The sequence below is a fragment of the Manis javanica genome, chromosome 3, assembly GCF_040802235.1.
Source record: "Manis javanica isolate MJ-LG chromosome 3, MJ_LKY, whole genome shotgun sequence".
NCBI lineage: Eukaryota > Metazoa > Chordata > Mammalia > Pholidota > Manidae > Manis > Manis javanica.
In genome coordinates this window covers 195,941,075-195,960,230 of record NC_133158.1, presented here as the reverse complement: position 1 = coordinate 195,960,230, position 19,156 = coordinate 195,941,075, and the positions used below count along the sequence as shown (strand labels likewise).

Below are 19,156 nucleotides of genomic sequence, written 5' to 3'. Positions count from 1 at the left end.
TAATATAGTCCCACTTGTTCACTTCTGCTATTGTTTTCCTTGCCTTGGGAGATATGTTCAAGAAGAGGTCACTCATGTTCATGTCTAAGAGATTTTTGACTATGTTTTTTTCTAAGAGTTTTATGATTTCATGACTTACATTCAGGTCTTTGATCGATTTTGAATTTACTTTTGTGTATGGGGTTAGGCAATGGTCCAGTTTCATTCTCCTATATGTATCTGTCCAGTTTTGCCAGCACCATCTGTTGAAGAGACTGTCATTTCACCATTGTATGTCCATGGCTCTTTTATCAAATATTAATTGACCCTATATGTTTGGGTTAATGTCTGGAGTCTCTAATCTGTTCCACTGTTCTGTGGCTCTGTTCTTGTGCCAGTACCAAATTGTCTTGATTACTATGGCTTTGTAGTAGAGCTTGAAGTTGGGTAGTGAGATCCCCCCTACTTTATTCTTCTTTCTCAGGATTGCTTTGGCTATTTGGGGTCTTTGGTGTTTCCATATGAATTTTAGAACTATTTTTTCCAGTTCGTTGAAGAATGTTGCTGGTAATTTGAGAGGGATTGCATCAAATCTGTATATTGCTTTGGGCAGGATGGCCATTTTGACGATATTAATTCTTCCCAGCCATGAGCATGGGATGAGTTTCCATTTGTTAGTGTCCCCTTTAATTTCTCTTAAGAGTGACTTTCAGGGTATAGGTCTTTCACTTCTTTGGTTAGGTTTATTCCTAGGTATTTTATTCTTTTTGATGCAATTGCGAATGGTGTTGTTTTCCTGATTTCTCTTTCTATTGGTTCATTGTAAGTGTATAGGAAAGCCACAGATTACTGTGTGTTAATTTTGTCTCCTGCAACTTTGCTGTATTCTGATATCAGTTCTAGTAGTTTTGGAGTGGAGTCTTTAGGGTTTTTTATGTACAATATCATGTCCTCTGCAAATAGTGACAGTTTATCTTCTTTACCAATCTGGATTCCTTGTATTTCTTTGTTTTGTCTGATTGCCATGGCTCGGACCTCCAGTACTATGTTAAATAACAGTGGGGAGAGTGGGCATCCCTGTCTAGTTCCCGATCTCAGAGGAAAAGCTTTCAGCTTCTTGCTGTTCAGTATGATGTTGGCTGTGGGTTTATCATATATGGCCTTTATTATGTTGAGGTACTTGCCCTCTATTCCCATTTTGCTGAGAGTTTTTATCATGAATGAATGTTGCATTTTGTCAAATGCTTTTTCAGCATCTATGGAGATGATCATGTGGTTTTTGTCTTTATTTTTGTTGATGTGGATAATGTTGATGGATTTTCGAATGTTGTACCATCCTTGCATCCCTGGGATGAATTCCACTTGGTTATGGTGTATGATCCTTTTGATATATTTTTGAATTTGGTTTCCTAATGTTTTGTTGAGTATTTTTGCATCTACATTCATCCGGGATATTGGTCTGTAGTTTTCTTTTTTGGTGGGGTCTTTGCCTGGTTTTGGTATTAGGGTGATGTTGGCTTCATAGAATGAGTTTGGGAGTATTCCCTCCTCTTCTATTTTTTGGAAAACTTTAAGGAGAATGGGTGTTATGTCTTCTCTGTGTGTCTGATAAAATTCTGAGGTAAATCTGTCTGGCCTGGAGGTTTTGTTCTTGGGTAGTTTTTTGATTACCATTTCAGTTTCTTTGCTCGTAATTGTTTTAACTTTTGTGTTTCTTCCTTCATCAGTCTTGGAAGGTTGTATTTTTCTAGGAAGTTGTCCATTTCTTCTAGGTTTTCCAGCTTGTTGGCATATAGGTTTTCATAGTAGTCTTTAATATTTCTTTGTATTTCTGTGGAGTCTGTTGTGATTTTTCCATTCTCATTTCTGATTCTGTTGATGTGTGTTGATTCTCTTTTTCTCTTAATAAGTTTGGCTAGAGGCTTATCTATTTTGTTTTTCTCAAAGAACCAGCTCTTGGTTTCATTGATTTTTGCTATTGTTTTATTCTTCTCAATTTTGTTTATTTCTTCTCTGATCTTTATTATGTCCCTCCTTCTGCTGACTTTAGGCCTCGTTTTTTTTTTTTTTTCCAGTTTTGATAATTGTGATGTTAGACTATTCATTTCGGATTGTTCTTCCTTCTTCAAGTGTGCCTGGATTGCTATATACTTTCCTCTTAAGACTGATTTCGCTGCGTCCCACAGAAGTTGGGGCTTTGTGTTGTTGTTGTCATTTGTTTCCATATATTCCTTGATCTCTATTTTAATTTGTTCGTTGATCCATTGATTATTTACGAGCATGTTGTTAAGCTTCCATGTGTTTGTGAGCCTTTTTGTTTTCTTTGTAGAATTTATTTCTAGTTTTATACCTTTGTGGTCTGAAAAGTTGGTTGGTAGAATTTCAATCTCTTGGAATTTACTGAGGCTCTTTTTGTGAGCTAGTATGTTGTCTATTCTGGAGAATGTTCCATGTGCACTTGAGAAGAATGTATATCCTGTTGTTTTTGGATGTAGAGTTCTATAGATGTCTATTAGGCCCATCTGTTCTACTGTATTGTTCAGTGCCTCTGTGTCCTTACTTATTTTCTGCCCAGTGGATCTATCCTTTGGGGTGAGTGGTGTGTTGAAGTGTCCTAAAATGAATGCATTGCATTCTATTTCCCCCTTTAGTTCTGTTAGTATTTGTTTCACATATGCTGGTGCTCCTGTGTTGGGTGCATATATATTTAGAATGGTTATATCCTCTTGTTGGACTGAGCTCTTTGTCATTATGTAATGTCCTTCTTTATCTCTTGTTACTTTCTTTGTTTTGAAGTCTATTTTGTCTGATATTAGTACTGCAACCCCTGCTTTCTTCTCTCTGTTGTTTTCCTGAAATATGTTTTTCCATCCCTTGACTTTTAGTCTGTGCATATCTTTGGGTTTGAGGTGAGTTTCTTGTAAGCAGCATATAGTTGGTCTTGCTGTTTTATCCATTCTCTTACTCTGTGTATTTTGATTGGTGCATTCAGTCCATTTACATTTAGGGTGACTATTGAAAGATATGTACTTATTGCCATTGCAGGCTTTAGATTCGTGGTTACCAAAGTTCAAGGTTAGCCTATTTAGTATCTTAGTGTCTAACTTAGCTTGCTTATTGAGCTGTTATATACACTGTCTGGAGATTCTTTTCTTCTCTCCCTTCTTATTCCTCTTCCTCCATTCTTTATATGTTGGTTGTTTTATTCTGTGCTCTTTCGTGTTTCCTTTAACTGCTTTTAGTGGGTAGTTGATTTTGTTTTTTTTTGCCTTTAGTTAGTATTTGGTTGGTCTGCTTTCTTTGCTGTGATTTTATTTTCTCTGGTGACATCTGTTGAGTTTTAGGAGTGCTCCCGTCTAGGACAGTCCCTCTAAAATACCCTGTAGAGGTGGTTTGTGGGAGGCAAATTCCCTCAACTTTTGCTTGTCTGGGAATTGTTTAATCCTGCCATTATATTTAAATGATAATCATGCTGGATACAGTATCCTTGGTTTAAGGCCATTCTGTTTCATTGCATTAAATATATCATGCCATTCTCTTCTGGCCTGTAAGGTTTCTGTTGAGAAGTCTGATGATAGCTTGATGGGTTTTCCTTTATAGGTGACCTTTTTCTCTCTAACTGTCTTTAAAACTTTCCTTATCTTTGATCTTTGCCATTTTAATTATTATGTGTATTGGTGTTATCCTCCTTGTGTCCTTTCTGTTGGGAGATCTGTGGGCTTCCATGGTCTTAGAGACTATTTCCTCCCCCAGTTTGGGGAAGTTTTCAGCAATTATTTCTTCAAAGATACTTTCTAATCCTTTTTCTCTCTCTTCTTCTTCTGGTACCCCTATAATACAGGTATTGTTCCTTTTGGATTGGTCACACAGTTCTCTTAATATTGTTTCATTTCTGGAGATCCTTTTATCTCTCTGTATGTCACCTTCTTTGCATTCCTGTTCTCTGGTTTGTATTCCATCAGTGGCCTCTTGCATCTTATCCATTCTGCTCATAAATCCTTCCAGAGTTTGTTTCACTTTTGTAATCTCCTTCCGGACATCTGAAATCTCCCTCCAGACTTCATCCTTTAGCTCTTGTATATTTCTCTGCATCTCTGTCAGCATGTTTATGATTTTTATTTTGAATTCTTTTTCAGGAAGTCTGGTTAGGTCTGTCTCCTTCTCAGGTGTTCTCTCTGTGATGTTTGCCTGTAATTTTGCCTTTTCATGGTGATAGAGATAGTTTGAAGAGCTGGCACGAGTGACAGCTGGAAGAACTTTCTTTCTTGTTGGTTTGTTGCCTTCCTCTCCTGGGAGAACAGCGACCTCTAGTGGCTTGTGCTGGGCAGCTGTGCGCAGACAGGGCTTCTGATTCCTGCCCGGCTGCTATGGAGTTTATCTCCGCTGTTACTGTGGGCGTGGCTTACCTTGTGCTGCTACTCCAATATGGTGGAGCCGTGTTGGTGGGGGAGCGGCCTGTAGGGTATTTATCTCTGTGAGGGGCCTCCATGCTCCCTGATGCCCAGGGGGTTAGAGTGCCCAGAGTTTCCCTGATTCCCTGCCGCTGGACTAAGTGTCCCAGGACGCTTCCATCCGGTTTTGGAGTCCCTGTCCCTTTAAGACTTCCAAAAAGCACTCAAAAAAAAAAAAAAAGCCGTTCACCTTTGTCCCCATGCGCCAGCCTCCGGTACCTGCTCACCGGTCTTGCTGCCCTGTTTTCCTAGTATCCAGCACCTCACGCATGCACTGTGTCTGCGCTCTGGTGCGGATGGCTGGGGCTGGATGATTAGCAGTCCTGGGCTCCCTCTCCCTCTCCATTCCGACTCCTCTCCTCCCTTTGGGAGCTGGGGGGAGGGGTGCTCGGGTCCCACTGGGCCGGGGCTTGTATCTTACCCCCTTTGTGAGGTGCTGGGATCTCGCACGTGTGGATGTAGTCTGAATGTTGTCCTGTGTTCTCCTTTCTCTATTCTAGGAAGAGTTGTCTTTGTTATATTTTCATAAATATATGTGGTTTTGGGAGGAGATTTCTGCTGCTCTACTCATGCCACCATCTTGGCTCCACCTTGTAGTTTTCCCTTTTTGGCTTGTGGCCACACTGCTTTTTTGCTCCAGTATTTTAATTCGTAGGGCAGAAATAGTGGACCTGATGGTAGCTAACCGCCTCAACTTCTGGCTGGGTGGACTTGACCTTTCAAAGTCAGTGCACAAGGATTCCAAAGATCCCATGTCTACTTGAATGAGATTTTTTGTTGTTTTGGCCTCAGGGGAACCAACGGGTGCATAGGCAGAGGAGATTAAGGGAGGCTGGGCAGGAGCTCCAGGGCCACAAACTAACCAGTCCTTCAACCAGCCCATGGTGGTGGTCCTCACATTTCTTAGGAGAAGCAGGGTAGATTCAAACACTTGAGGCCAGGAGGGGGCCTGAAGCAAAGCAGGCTTCTGGATTTCTCTGGAGCTCCTTTATCTCCAGGTCTTCTGATATCATTCTTGTTTAAAAATTTTATTTTAACTTAGTGTATTTTTTCCCTCATAAGAAAAAAAAATAGCCTTCTGAATCTATGCTTCCTATGGTGGAACATAGTATTGTAGACTGTTTGCATATAAATAAAGAAGGTAAATCAATTTCAACAACTAACCCAATCACCTGGCCCAGAAACCATACATAATTTGATGGGTATTTGAGGTTGTGTTTTCACCTGTCTTGACTTATGTAGGGTTAGGAAGTACCCTTGTGATTGACTATAAGGCCTATTGTTGATTGTAAAAAATAGTTCCCTTACAGTAGAGTGCAGTGACATAGGTTCTGACCTCAAAATAGCTTTGCCTTAATAGTTTAGAAAATCCTTTCTCTGCCAGTTGGCTTTTAATGTCTGTTTGAGGGCATAATTTTTTTTGGTATCTTTTTAATTGAGACAAAATTTACATAATACAAATGCCATGAGTATTTTTTGTCAAGACAATTTAAGAAAGGCAAATTGACTCAACACTGGCTTATTTATTAGAATTCAATGCCTTATAGGCCAGGATGATATAAAGCCAAGCCCTCGCCTTCAAGGAGATCAAAGCCTCCTTGGGGGATAAAAACGTAAACAAATATTAATAGAGACATGTACAAGGTGCCCTGTGACTGTAAAGGATGTTTACTTCGCTTCTGTTGAGTCCAGCTCTGAAAACAGCAGAATCTTTTCCTTGCTGTATTTTTTATGGCAACATGTCTCACTCTATGTCTGAATGTTTTCTGTTAGGGTTTTCATTGAACGTTAGAATTTTGTCAGCTGCTTCATGTTTCTGAACATTTCTTGCTCCTAAGATTCAAAGACAGAAATGTAAGTGGTGATACCCAATGTTGGTCTGTTTGTTAGAATTATAAAACATACTCTTGATAGAACTAGATATTTTCAAATGTTGTAGTGTAAACTGGGATTCTGCCAATCTTAGTTTTCCTGCAAGTCTGTGGCAACACGGTTGGCCAGTAAGTTCTAGATCTGTTTGCTTACATAAGCCAGTCCTATATTACATATGTTTGGATTTTTATTGTATTTACTCCCATTGCCTCCAAAAATCCAAAGCCAAAAAGGAGTATTATTTCCTGTCTCCTTTGCTTTGCAGTTTCCTGAAAATTTATCTGTTCTTTGTTACTAAAATCTCTTGCATGTTTGTAAATGATTGTAGCAGTGCTTTCTTTTTATACTAGTAAATGAAGGATTAAGTGGACAATATTTATAAAGAGCTCTAGAATTCTTCGAGAAAGGGCTAAATAAAATGAAATAGTATTATGCAAGGTGAAAACTTTTCTTGTACTAAGCTGAGTTTTATTAAGGTGAATTTTTCTCAATGCTAATCTTTTTTTTTAATATTAAAACTCTAGTCTTTTTATAGTTAATGCTCTTTAGACTCCTTCCCTTCCCTATCTAAGGCATTTCTGAACTGGTACAACTGTTATTTTTCTCCCCTTAATTTTATGAGGTCTGATATCTTTTAAATGTTACTTAAAGAAATCCTTAATGTTTCTTCCTTGGTCTAAGAAATGTAAAAATTGACTTCACTTTAATAAATCTTATTTTATTAAAATCTTGCAACATGCTGGTCAAGTGCTAGAATATAATCTTCAGAGCTAAATTTTAAACCTTAACTGGAATTTTATTTTACCTTTCTCTGTGTGAATTGCTTAAAGGGCAAACTTACCTGGTTACACTTTACAGCGTCACAGGAAGGTCCTTTTCCTCCTTTCACTATCCTGACAACTGAGAAAGTCAAGGGAACAATCACCAGTTGATTTAAGGGAGCAAAAATTTGTCCAGCGCCCTGGAATTTGCTGCCTCCCTGACGCAAAAGCTTGTATTTGTGGCATACAAAGTAGCATTGTGTAAAAATGTGGACAGGTGTTTGCTCCGGCCTTGACCCGATGTGAAAATTGAAATGGGAAAGTTGTGCTCTGTGTAGAAGGTGATTTGGAACCTGACAAGTCTGTCAGCTTTGTTACCTATTCACTGAAACTGGAGACTAAGTGAAGGAGATATAATTTCAGAACTCATAATATAGCTTTAAAATATTTTTTCTTTTGGCTGAGGTATTTTAAGCAGATGAATACATTTACCATAAATTTTACTGCCTTCTATTTACCTTTGAATAGAAGCCAACTAGAGAAATGTTTAGAAGGTTATGAGTAACAGTGGAATGAACTGTTAGGTCCTTTTGTGGCATTCCTCAAGTGTGTGTGGTGGAAAAATGACTGCAATTTGATAGTGAAGTGTTGGATAATGAGTTTATTTACTACTTAGAAATAACAAATGAGCCTTGCTTTTTAAATTCACAGGTTCAAAACATTAAGTTATGCCTCACTAGCTCAGTCTTTGCTCATTATGCTGTACATTGATGGAATTAAATGTGACACACTGCAATGCTGGATTAGCCCCACACTTATGAAATACAGGGTTTGATTGAATTCGGAAAAAAAAATTAAAGATACTGTTTAGTGTTACAAATGGAGATTTGTGAAATTTTGTTGTTAGCTTACAGTTTGTTCAAGAAAGTATCCCAAATAGAAGAAGGAAAGATCATGAAGAATACCTAATTGTAAATTGCCTTGAAACCAAAAAAGATTCTTAGACTTTGGAAGAGCATAAAGCCAAAGAGCATAATGACCCCTGGTGTCAGTACTGGCTACCATACAGCTAGTCCATGGTGAGTGTGCACTTCTGATTCTTGTGTTTGCCAGAGCCAGTAGTGAACATGTGTTTAATGGCCATTTGGTCCTGAAGTATCCAATTTCATTTTCGGGATATCCAAGAACACATGTGGGTACAAGTCAGAGCTTCATGATACTAGCTCATGGCTAGTGAGAGAGAACTGCCATAATATAATGCCCATAATTCCCAAGGAATTCTTTGGATGCCATCTTCGGATCCTCTTGCTTACCCTGTACAGGGACTGTCTACAGTTTTCCTCTGATGTTCACTAGAGTCACCAACTTGTACTTTTAGTATTCATGAGATTATATAAGTATTTTCTTTTTAAAAATTTTAAATTGAAGTACATACAATAAAATGCACAAATCTTAGTATGCAGATTGATGAATTTTGACATGTGTATGCACTCAGGTAACCATCACCCAGATCAAGATATCAAACATTCTCACTAATTTTTTCCTCCTTTACCTATTTCACCCCTCTCCCAACACAGCACCCCCACCATGGTAACCACCAGTCTGTTCTCTGTGTTTGTGAATCTATTTCAGTTTTATTTGTTCATTTTATTTTTTAGATTCCATATATAAGTGAAATCATACATAGTTATCTTTCTCTGAGTGATTTTGCTTAGCATAATACCATCTAGGTCCATCTGTGTTGTTACAAATGACAAGATTTCATTCTTTTTTATGGCAGAGTAATATTCCACTGTATATATGTATCACATCTTTTTTTTATCCATTCATCTATCAATGGGCATTTAGGTTGCTCCCATATTTTGGCTGTTGTAAATAATGCTGTGATAAACATAGTATATGAACATTTTCTGTGGCCTAAAATCACCTGTTGTTTCTTTTCATGGTTGAAGGTAAGGAATTGAAAGTTAGACTTGGGTTTCAGTTCCATTTTTTCTGCTAAATGATTTTAATTACTTAATATCTATAAACTTCAGTTTTCTTGTTAATTAAATGGGTATTCATTCATTCTTTAATTTTTTTGTTCATTCATTCAACAGATATTAAATAATTTCTATGTTCCAGGCCTGTTTTTGGTGCTGGTAAGTGAGCAATGAGCAAAGTATAGAAAGCCCCTGCTGTCATGGAGTTTACATTCTACTAGGGCAAATGGCATAGAAATTAGTAGAAATTAAATACAATACATGTTAGATGGTAACAATTGCTACAAGCAAAAATAAAACAGGATCAGGGATAGAGTGACAAGATTAAAAGATGGTTTCTTGCTGTTTTATGTGGGTAGATTGGAAAGGCCTCTGTATTGAGGTGACATGTAAATGGACATAAATGGATAGAGGAATGGTAGATGAAGATACCTGGGCATAGGGGGTGTCAGAGAACAGCAAATCTGGCAGGCACTGCACAGTCCTGCAGTGAAAGCAAACCAGGTGTGTTTGAGGAGCAGTGAGGAGAAGAGTTGGAGTACAGTGAGTGAGGCCCAGAGTAGCCATGATAGTAGCACCCACCTTGTGGCGTTGCTTAGAAAATTGAGTGAGATAGCACATTCAGTATGTACTTTCTACACCTTAAAAGAATAATATGCCAGAACACATGATGATTATTTTATGAATGCAAGGAGGGTTCAGTAGTATGAAATTTATTAATGATATTCATTATCATATTAAATACAAGTAAAAAAATTTAATTTATAGGGAAGACATCTGATAAAATTCAATATTGGTTATTGATTTTTAAAAAACCCTCAAAATATAGTAGGAAAATGTCCTTAGCAAAATAGAGTATATCCTCAGGGAAATGCTAATTAAAACCACAATGTGATATCACTTCATACCAGTTAGGATGGCCAACATCCAAAAGACAGGAAACAACAAATGCTGGCGAGGATGCAGAGAAAGGGAACTCTCCTAACTATTGGTGGGAATGTAAATTAGTTCAGCTGTTGTGCAAAGCAATATGGAGGTTCCTCAAAAATTAAAAATAGAAATACCATTTGACGCAGAAATTCCACTCCTAGGAATTTACCCAAAGAAAACTGGATCCCAGATTCAAAAAGACATATGCATCCCTATGTTTGTCTCCACACTATTTGCTAGAGTCAATATATGGAAGCCAGCTAAGTGTCTATCAGTAGATGAATGGATAAAGAAGATGGGGTACATATATATAATGGAATATTATTCAGCCATAAGAAGAAAATAAATCCTTCCATTTGCAACAACATAAATGGAGCTAGAGGGTATTATGCTCAGTGAAAGAAGCCAGGCACAGAAAGACAAGTACCAAATGACTTCACTCATTTGTGGAATATAAAAACAAAACAAAACTGAAGGAACAAAACAGCAGCAGGGTTACAAACACTGAGAAGGGACTAGTGGTTACTAAAGGGAAGGGGTTGGGGAGGGTGGGTGGGGAGGGAGGATTAAGGGGCACTATAATTCTCAATCACAATATAGGTAGGTCACGGGGAAAGCAGTACAGCACAGAGAAGACAAGTAATGACTCTATAACATCTTACAGCACAGAGAAGACAAGTAATGACTCTATAACATGTTACTATGCTGATGGACAATGACTGTAATGTGGTGGGTGAGAACTTTATAATATGGGTGAATGTTGAAACAACAATGTTGTTCATGTGAAACCTTTGTAAGATGGTATATCAATGATACTTTAATTTAAAAAATAGAGTATGTCTGTTTCAATACAAAAAACATTTCAAGCTTAATAGTAAATTTGAGAACATTTCCATTGAAGTCAGGAATGAAATAAGGCTGTCTACTATTTTCACTGTCTGTTAATGGTGTTTTGGAATCACAAGTTAATGTAGTTGAATAAGAAAAGAAAAATAAAGTTATAAAGGGATAAAAACCAGAAAGGAGATAAATGAATATTACTTGCAAGTGATAAGAATATATGACTAGAATAAGAGAGGCAAGTGGACAGACAGACAACTAATTATAAAGAAGAAGGTAATTTATAAATGTGTCTGGATACCAAAATAATATGCCAACACGCATAGCTTTCATGTATACTAAAAGGTGTAGTTCAAAGATTTATGGAAGAAAATAGTATTAGCATAAAAAGGTAAAAATCCCTAAACTTAAGAGTAAATGTAAATAAACTTAAGATATATGTATGCTGTATATGAAGGCATTTAGGAATGCTCCTGAGGGATACAAAAAAAGATATAAGAAGGACTGTCATATTCTTGGATATAAAGATGTCAGTTCTCTTTAAAGTGTAGTTTAATATAATTCCAATAAAAAAAACATTGTGGGGGTATGGGGACTAAACAAGCTTATTCTATGTTCACATGGAACAATAAGTACAAACGAGGACAGTTCTTAAAAAGAGATTAAAATATACTGTAAGGCTATAATAAATGAAACATTGGTATTTCTAAATACCATGTTTAGCATATGATAAAAGTATCATTTCAAATTAATTGGAGAAAGATGCTTGGTTTAATAAATAGTAGTGGGATAATTACGAGGTGGCCATCTGAGGGAGAGAGAAAAAGCTATTTAGATAAGTAGTATCTCATATGTTAAGCCAAAATTGTTCTGTATTAAAAAGAAAAAATAAAATAAGTTATAGGAGAAAGGATAGGAAAGTTGTTTTGTAATCTTGAAGTACATATGATCTTTCTAAGACAGAAAACTCAGATGCCATAAAAGAGACTGATAAACTTGAAAAAATCCTGTATAAGACAAAGATCAAGGAAATTAGGAAAAATTATTGCTCCGCAAGCTACAAAGAGACTGTTTCCTTAATAAAGAGCTCCTACAAATCCGTAAGAAAAAGTCCCATAATGCAGTAGAAAAATGGACAAAGAATATAGTCTACAAGAACAGATATAACAGGAGCTTTAAAACTGAGAAGTGAGAAGTTTAAAGTTTTAAATGAGAAGATGCTTAACTCTGCTCATTATAAGAGGTCCAAACATTACAACTGTACTGAGGTAACATTTATCACTATTATATGGGCACAGATTAAAAAGTTTTATAACGTACTCTGTAGAGAATATGAGTACAAAAACAGTAGCCCTTTTAGTGGGTACTTTGGCAAAATCTATAGTATGAAATTTCTCATGTCCTGTAACTAGGACCTTCAGTTCTAGAAATTTATCCTAGAAAGAAGTAAAATGCTCATAGATACTAATATATATAGATATTAATATATATTATAAATGCCCTACATATGCATACATATTACATGCATGAGAAAATGATTTATGTACAAAGATACTTATTGTATAGCAGAAACTTACTACAGTATTATTGACAATATTCCACATGCTGTACTTTCAACTTCATGACTGAATTATTTTATAACTGGGAGTTGATACCTCTTAATTTTCTTCACTTATATTGCACACTCCCCACTCACCTCCTGACGACCACCAGTTTGTATTTATGAGTCTGTTTCCATTTGTTTGCTCATTTGTCTTTCTTTTTAGATTCTACTTACAGGTGAAATTGTATGGTATTTGTCTTTTTCTATATGACTTATTTCACTTAGCCTAATATCCTCTGGGTCCATAATGTTGTGAATGGCATCATGAGATCCTTCTTTTTTATGGCTGAGTAATATTTCTTTGTGTATGTATACCACATTTTCTTTTTCCATTCATCTGTTCATGGACACTTAGGTGGCTTCCATATTTTTGGCTATTGTAAACAATGCAGCAGTGAACATAGGAGTACATATATCTTTTCAAATTAGTGTTTTCTTTTTATATCCAGAAGTGAAATCACTGGATTTTATACCATTTCTATTTTTAATTTTTGTAGGATATTCCATACTGTTTTTAATAGTGGGTGTACCAATTTACATTCCAACCAACAGTGCAAGAGGATTCTTTTTTTTTTTCCCACATCTTTGCTAGCACTTGTTATTTCTTGTCTTATTGATACTATCCATTCTGACTTTTGTGAGGTGATAGATCATTGTGGTTTTGGTTTGCATTTCCCTGATGGTTCCCACATGTGTGCTGGCATTGTGTATGTTTTCCTTGGAAAAATGTCTATTGAGGTCCTCTGTCCACTTTTCAATTGCACTGTGTGATTTTTTGGTGGTGTACAAGTTCTTTATACGTTTTGGATACTAACTCTTTATCATATATATCACCTGCAAATATCTTGTTCCATTTAGTAAATAACTTTTTTGTTTTGTTGATGGTTTCTTTCATTGTGAAAAAGATTTTTAGTTTGATACAGTCCTATTTGTTTATTTTTGCTTTTGTTTCTCTTACCTGAGGAGACAGATCCAGAAAAAATTGTTAAGGTTGATGTCTAAGAGTTTTCTACCTATGTTTTCTCTTAGGAGTTTTATGGTTTCAGGTCTTACCTTTAGGTTGTTTATCCATTTTGAGTTAATTTTTGTATATGGTTTAAGTAAGTGGACCTGTTTCATTCTTTTCATGTAGCTATTCAGTTTTCCCAGCACCATTTATTGAAGAGACTGCCTTTTCCCCATTGTATATTCTTGCCTCCTTTGACATAGATTAATTGGCCAGATCCTTGTTTATCTATTTCTGGGCTCTCTATTCTGTTCCTTTGATCTGTGTGTCTGTTTTGGTGCTGGTACCATAGTGTTTTGATCCCTATAGCATTGTAATGTATAGTTTGACATACAGAATTATAATACTTCTAGCTTTCTCCTTCTTCTCAAGATTGCATTGGGTATTCAGGGTCTTTTGTGGTTCCACACAAATTTTAGGATTATTTATTCTAGTTCTGTGAAAAATACTACTGATATTTTGGTAGGGATTGCATTGACTCTGTAGATTGCTTTAGATAGTATGGACATTTTAGAAAATATAAATTCTTCCAATCTGTGAGCATGGTATATCTTTCCATTTACTTGTGTCATTTTTAATTTCTTTAATCAGTGTCTTACAGTTTTCAGAATACAGGTCTTTTACCTCCTTGGTTAAATTTATTTCTAGTTATTTAATTCTTCTTGATGCAATTGTAAATGGGATTGTTTTAATTTCTATTTCTGCTAGTTTATTATTAGTGTGTAGAAAGGGAACAGATTTTGGTATAGTAGTTTCATATCCTGAAACTTTATTGAATTCATTTATTCTAATAGTTTTGGTGGAGCCTTTAGGGTTTCTGTATATTATATCATGTCATTTGCAAATAGTGACAGTTTTATTTCTTCCTTATTAATTTGGATGCCTTTTATTTCTTTTTCTTGTCTGATTGCCATAGCTAGGACTTACAGTACTATGTTCAATTACTGCAGTGAGATTAACATCTTTGTCTTGTTCCTGATCTTAGAGGAAAAGCTTTCATCTTTTCACCATTGAGTATGATGTTGGCTATAGGTTTGTTGTATATGACCTTTATTATATTGAGGTATGTGCCTTCTAAACCCAGTTTGTTGAGCGATTTTATCATGAATGGATGTTGAATTTTGTCTAACACTTTTTCTGCATCTGTTGAGATGATCATACTGTTTTTGTCCTTTATTCAGTTAATGTGCTGTATCACATTCATGGATTTGCAGATACTGAACCATCCTTGCACCCCTGGAGTAAATCTTACTTGGTCGTGGTAAATGATCCTTTTAATGTATTATTGGATTTGGTTTATAGTTTGTTGAGGAATTTTTCATCTGTCTTAATTAGAGATATTGGTCTGTAATTCTCTTTTTTGTAGTGTATTTGGTGTCAATGTAATGCTGGCCTTGTGGAACTAATTTGGAAGCATATCTTCTTCTTCTATATTTTGGAATAATTTGAGAAGAATAGATTAACTCTTCCTTAAATGTTTAGTAGAATTCACATGTGAAGCCATCTGGTACTAGAAATTTATTTGTTGAGAACTTTTTGATTACAGTTTAGTTGTGTTACTAGTAATCAGTTCAGATTTTTCTATTCCTTGCTGATTCAATCTTATAAATTTGTGTTTGTAGGAATTTATCCTTTTCTTGTATGTTGACAGTTTGTTGGTATGTAATTTTTTGTTAGTAGTCTCTTATAATCCTCTGTATTTCTGTGGTGGTGTTTGTAACTTCTCTTTCTTTTATTTATCTTCTTTTCTTGATGATTTTAGCTAAAGGTTTATAATTTTTTTTATCTTTTGAAAGAACAGGCTCTCAGTTTCATTTATCTTTTGTATTGTTTTTATAATCTCAATTTCATTTATTTCTAACCTGATCTTTATTATTTCCTTTCTTCTATTACCTTTGGGCTTCATTTATTCTTTTTCTAGTTCCTTTAGGTATAAGGTTACATTTTTTTATATGAGATTTTTGTTTCTTAAGATAGGCTTGTATTAATGTAAAGTACCCTCTTAGAACTGCTTTTGCTGTATCTCAAAATTTTGACTTCTTTGTTGATCCATTGCTTGCTTATCTTCCACGTTTTTTTTTTTCCATTTCTTTTTGGTAATTGCTATCTATTTCGAGTTTGAAAGGATTTCAGTTTTCTTAAATCTTTTGAGACTTGTTTTGTGGCCTAATAAGTGATCTATCCTGGAGAATGTTCTGTTTACACTTGAAAAGAAAGTGTACTCTGCTATTTTTGGATAGAATGTTTTGTATATATCTCTTAATTGTATCTGGTCTAATGTGTCATTCAAAGCCAGTCCCTTATTGATTTTAAATATGGATGCCCTATCCATTGGTCTAACTGTCCCTTACTATTATCATATTGTCAATTTCTCCCTTTATGTCTTAATATTTTCTTTATGTATTTAGGTCCCCTACTGTTAGGTACATAGATACTGCAATTACGATATCCTCTTGTTACCATCTCTTGAGTGATCCCTTTATCTTTATGCAATGTTCTTATCTTTTCTTACAGTCTTTGTTTTAAAGTCTATTTTGCTTGATAAGAGTATTGCTACCCCAGCTTTTTTTCCACTCCATTTGCATGGAGTATCTTTTCCCATCCTTTCAGTTTCAGTTTGTGTGTCTTTAGGTCTAAAGTGAGTCCCTTGTAGGCAGCGTATAGATAGGTCATGTTTTTAAAATCATTCAGTCATTGAATGTATTTTGGTTAGAGCATTTTAGTCCATTTACATTTAAAGTAATTATTGATTCCTTTTTGTAAAAATTGTTGATTACATACAAAAAGATATGTACTTTTTGCCATTTTTTAATTGTTTTCTCATTATTTTTGTAGATCTTATGTTTCTTTATTCTCTTGCTTTTTTTCCCTTGTTATTTGTTGAATCTCTTTACTGTTATGCTTGGATTCCTTTCTCTTTGTTTCTGTGTATCTATTATAGGTTTTTGGTTTGTAGTTACTATGAGATTCATAGTAACTCTTCTTGATGTGGTTTTTAAAAATTTCTTTAGCTGTGGGAGATTTTTCTGCCTGTCTTGAGGTCGTTTTCAGACTAAGTTACATCACATGCTGTTGTCACCTTGGTATGTCCTTGGGACGAGGTGAACTCAGGGCCCTCCTGCTCATATATATAGAACATCCTATAGGAGTCTATGTTATGTTGATGGTTGCTTAAGTTTGAACAATTTTGAAAGCACTACGTTTTTACTACCTCCTTGTGTTTTATGTATATCACATATTTTACATCTTTTTTTTGTGTACTTTTAACTACTTTTTGTAGATATAATTGATTTTACTACTTTTGTCTTTTAACCTTCATTCTAGCTTTATAAGTAATTGATCTACTACCTTTACTATATATTTACTTTTACCAGTTACTTTTTTTCCTTTCATAATTCTCTTCTAGTTATGGCCTTTTGTTTTCCACTTCAAGAAGTCCCTTTAACATTTTCTTGTAAAACTGGTTTAGTGGTGAGGGACTCCTTTAACTTCTGTTTGTCTGGTAAACTCTCTGTCCTTCAATTCTGAATGATAACTTTTCTGGGTAGAGTCTTCTTGTTTGTAGGTTTTTTTTTTTAAAAAATTTTCCTTTCAGCACTTGGCCATTTCATGCCAGTCCCTTCTGACCTGTGAAATTCTGCTGAAAAATCTGCTGATAGCTTTATGAAATTTCCTGTGTAAGTAACTATTTGCTATTTTCTTTCTGCTTTATGATTCCCTCTTTATTTTTATTTTTTGACATTTTAATTGTGGTATATACTAGATTGATCTCCTTGGGTTCACCTTGTTTGGGGATCTCTGGGCTCCTGTTCCAGATGTCTGTATCCTTCTCCAGTTTAGGGAAGCGTCCAGCTATTATTTCCTCAGATAAGTTTTCTGCCCCTTTCTCTTTCTCTTCTCCTTTTGGGACCTCTATAATGTGAATGTTAATATGTGTAAATGTGGTCCTAGAGGTTCCTTAACCTATCCTTATTTTTAAAAATTCTTTTCTCTTTTTGTTATTCAGCTTGGGAGCTTTCCTCTACTTTGTCTTCCAGATTGCTGATCTGTTTTTCTGCATCCTCTAATCTGTTGTTGATTCCCTCTAGTGCATTTTTCATTTCAGTTATTGTATTTTTCAGCTTTGATTTTCTTTTAATACATTCTATCTGTTCAAGTTCTCACTTAGTTCATGCACTCTTCTCTCAGGCCAGGTAAGCATGTTTATGATCATTACTTTGAACTCATTATCAGGTAGATTATTTATTACTGTTTTGTTTAGTTCTTTTCCTAAAGTTTGTCATGTTCTTCTGTTTGGAACACATTCCTTTGTCTCCTTTTGCCTGACTATCTGCATTTGTTTCTATGTATTTCCAGGTATGTCTCCTGGTCTTGAAGGTAGTGGCCTCTTGTAGAAGGTGTGAGGCCCAGTAACACAATCTCCCTGGTCACCAGAACCAGGCACTCCAGGTGTGTCCTTCACTTGGGCTGTGTGCACTGTTTTTTGTGATGGGGCTGTGATTGTTGTGTGGGTGCCGGTAGGCAGGGCTAGCTCTCAGCACTGCTATCAGCAATGACTGGGTGTGACTACTGCAGGCACATTAGTGGGCAGGACTAGCCACAGGTGCACCTGGCTGAGAGGCTAGCTGTAGCTGCTGTGGGTATCTGAGTCAGCAGGCAGGCCCCTTCCTCCTGGGGCAGGGATCACTTTGAAGGTGTGCTGGTCTTGGTTGGGTTGCCTGCTGGTTGCTTTGGGGAGATGCTGGTCTGGACTGAGGATGCCTGTTGGGTGTGGTGGGACAGGTGCTGCTTTGGAGGGGCACCTGCTAGGATGGCTCTGCCAAGGAGCAGCAGGGTGGGTTGGATGGTTCTAGCAAGGTAGATGGGGTGTGGCTCCTGAAAGTGTCTAGCTGGCTAACTTGAAGGAGGGCAAGAAAAATGACACCCAGCAGCACTTTCACTTCTGGAGAAAGTTCTTACAGATCCATGGTCCTCCAGCACATGTCTTAAAATTAGTTAATAACTCTCCTTCTTGTATAACCCAGGCAATTTTCAAACTGCTGCATCTGTGCTGGGTCTCACAGCAAGTGATGTAGTGTTCTGGCCCTTTAAGAGTGGAGTCCCAGTTCCCTGTAGCCTTCTGGAATTAAGCCCCACCAATTCCAAAGCTCCTAGTGTTAAGCTCTGTTGATTTTCAAAGCCGGATGTTATAGGGGCTTGTCTTCCTGGTGCAGATCCCCGGCTCTGGGGCTGCCCGACATAGGGCTTGATCCCCTCTTTCCTCAGAGAGGACCTCGGTACCTGTGATATCCCTTCTGCTTGGGGGTGGCCTGTAGAGGTGGGCAGGGGTTTGGTTTCTGACCACATCTCTGCCCCTCCTACTGTTCTTGATGTGGCTTTTCTTTATTTCTTTAGCTGTGGGAGGTTTTTGTGCCCATCTTGAGGTCATTTTCAGACTGAGTTACATCACATGCTGTTGTCGCCTTGGTATGTCCTCGGGACGAGGTGAGCTCAGGGCCCTCCTGCTCTGCTAGCTTCCCTGTTGTGAGTTGATTTTTTAGCAGTTGGGTCTGGAAGAGGAGGTCCATTTCACTATGAATGCTGTTTAGTGGGTGTTATACTGATGTTATTCATCAGAAATGCTATCTGTTCCCCCTGAAGCATGTTTCTTAGAGGGTGTCAGTACCAGCTGTACAAAACGAAGATGGCAAGTGAGATTGGGACATTTGACCAAATAAAATGAAGCAGGCTTC

The 19,156-nt window shown here is 36.6% G+C and overlaps 1 protein-coding gene across 7 annotated transcripts in view; it reads left to right on the top strand.

Annotated features, from left to right (window-relative positions):
- The window catches only part of FHIP1A (FHF complex subunit HOOK interacting protein 1A), a 252,114-nt gene that overhangs the window by 55,935 nt on the left and 177,023 nt on the right, over positions 1-19,156 (top strand). For 2 of the 7 annotated variants that reach the window (XM_073232580.1, XM_036998562.2), the window contains exon 2: positions 17,781-17,873. The exons of 4 other annotated variants lie outside the window; for them this stretch is intronic. The gene's annotated coding sequence lies outside the window, so the exon portion shown is untranslated. Of the gene's footprint in view, positions 1-17,780; positions 17,874-18,889; positions 18,909-19,156 lie in introns of those variants that run through there. One more of the 7 variants, XM_073232579.1, reaches the window with a different exon arrangement.